The sequence below is a fragment of the Fopius arisanus genome, unplaced genomic scaffold, assembly GCF_000806365.1.
Source record: "Fopius arisanus strain USDA-PBARC FA_bdor unplaced genomic scaffold, ASM80636v1 scaffold00146, whole genome shotgun sequence".
Lineage (NCBI taxonomy): Eukaryota > Metazoa > Arthropoda > Insecta > Hymenoptera > Braconidae > Fopius > Fopius arisanus.
The window spans coordinates 74,575-77,312 of NW_011887885.1; positions in this window are offsets into that span (position 1 = coordinate 74,575).

Below are 2,738 nucleotides of genomic sequence, written 5' to 3' on the forward strand. Positions count from 1 at the left end.
CGCATGCGCTCTTAAATTCGCGATGCTTAACAATAATTAACTGTCCTTAATTATTGAAAATAAAATCTCAGCGCTTCCCTGATATCTCAACATTAATTCCTGCGTTATTTGCTACCATGGGAGAGATAAGTCTCTCACAACTGAACTGATAATAAAATATCCGCTGATCTCCAGTCAGCCACGTGTGTCCATTACTGCGTCACTTCCGATGTTAGGATGACGGCATTTTGGCTCTTTTATCGGTCACATCCAAAATCCCGTCAATTATCAAAATTCAAATAACCTGACGACATCTCTCGGCTTCCTGAAGATCCTCGAGGACGTCCTCAAATGCAAAGCGGTGGCGCGTAATTGAATTCAAAAATAAAACAAAATAAAATTAAAACATATTCTCCACTCTTCTCATTACCTCTCGCCATTGAAGGTGACTTGCCGTCGGGTGGAGGTCTCTAAAATCGCGAAACGGTCGAGAACCAGTAACTGGTACAAATACCACTTTACACCACATAGACAACGAAGAAGAATCAAGATACGCGATAGCGTATCTGCCAAGTTGACGTCGCAGGCAGAGGTGACGTCACAGGCAGAGAGCTGTCGTGTATTATATTACAGCTAACAACTCGCCCCTAACCCCTTAAAAAAACTTCAATGGCTTTTTTCCCCTTTAAACGCACGCTATTTTGCAAAAGTATCCTTAGATACATTGTATAAATCGCGGTTGATCTTTCTGATGCGATTTTTACTTTTTTCACTTATCGCATTATTACAAAAATAACTCCATAGCAACGGATACGAATTCACTTTTTCAAGAGTTTTATTTCGAGAGCGTTACTATTCCCTAGCGCTGTTTGGGTGGGCTGTTCTAGGGAATAAAACTAGTAAATTGGAGGAAATTGTCTGAGCTTACGGAATTCATCCGCACGAGTCCGTAGCGGTGGCGCATGAACCAGGATGGAGCCCGTGCTTGTAAGCCAATCAAAGAGCGTCAAGTCATTTAATCTTTGTGACTTACCCTTTAACAATTGGAATCGATTGTTAATAATTTAATGATTTGAATATGATAACCAAATTAAAAATTTTAGTTCAGTTAAAATTAATTACCCAAATAAGCTAATATTTGCGAATTGCTCTTCAACAATTGGAATCGATTGTTAATAATTTAATGATTTGAATATAGCAACTAAATTAACAATTTTAGTTCAGGTAAAATTAATTACCTAAATAACCTAATATTTGCGAATTACTCTTCAACAATTGGAATTGATTGTTAATAATTTAATGATTTGAATATAACACCCAAATTAAAAATTTAGTTCAGTTGAAATTAATTACCTAAATGACCTAATATTTGTGAATTACTCTTTAACAATTGGAATCGATTGTTGCTAATTTAATGATTTGAATATAACCACCAAATTAAAAATTTTAGTTCAGTTAAAATTAATTACCTAAACAACCTAGCATTTGTGAATTACCTTTCAACAATTGGAATCGAGTGTTAATATTTGAATTAAAATATTACCTCCAAATTTAAATTTTTTATGTGATATTTTTCAATGATCAACTTGAATGACTGAATAAAAACTAAAACATGAATATATAAATTATATTTCGTTAAGAAAAATTACTATGATGAACTAACACATGTCAGAGAGGCTTAAATCAGTTACCAATACTTTTGATTGCATCATTTGTTTGGTAATTATTGAAAAAAATTATTAAAAAAAATAAAATCATAAAAAAATGTTGTGAACAAATGGCGCCAAGTCGACGCTAATTTAAACGCAAGATAGAAGCATGGGACAATAACTCCATGGATGAAATCACACAATTTTTATAAAAATCATATAAATATTAAATTTAAAAAATCACAAAAAAATTTTGTGAAACAATGGCGCCAAGTCGACGTGAATCTGATCGCCTCCAAGACAGAAACAAGGGACAATCACTGAATAGTTGAAATCACACAGTAGGCGAACTGATTATGATATAATCTTATTTTTAAAAATACATGGAAATATTAACAAATGCCAAGTTTATGCTGACAGCGTCAACTAGGACAATTTTCCGCAGTTTTAGTTCCGATTGGAAAATCGATTATTGTTAATAAAGGCTTTTGTCATTCCGGCTGTAAGACGGTATTCTACGGCTGCGTTGCTTTGCTTCGCCTCCACGAAACGCTGACTACGGCTGTTATGACAAAAAATAGTGGGCGTCATACGGCCAAAAAAAATTTGTCGACCAATATGATTGTTGCAAACCTCATCTTCGCTAGAAAAGTTTTTTTTTCGGCCTAATGACAAAATATACTGTTTCAAACCCGTCCATAGGAAATTGATTCGGAAAAAAGTCAACTTGGCGCGCCTAATTTTTCCCCTTCAATTCACTGAGTATCATTACATTGCCGGGAACATAGTAAAAATTTACAAGTATATTTTAGCATTTCCCTAGCAAGTCATAAATTCGTAAGTGGATTATTGCTTGAATGCATCGATTGATAATTACGTAATTACTTTAGTCGTTACGAACATCTTATCGTGTGTCGCGGATCCCGCGGGTTTTTCCGCGGATCTCGCGGTTTTTTTTTCTTCTTGATGAATCTCATTATCTTGTAATTATACAACGGTTTTGGGGAACAGCTGCCAACAGGCGGAGTATGACTCATGCTCCTCGTGCGCAAGAGTGTACTCCCCCCTGGCCCCCAGGCTAAGACCTGGAAACGGCACGAGGCCACTCGA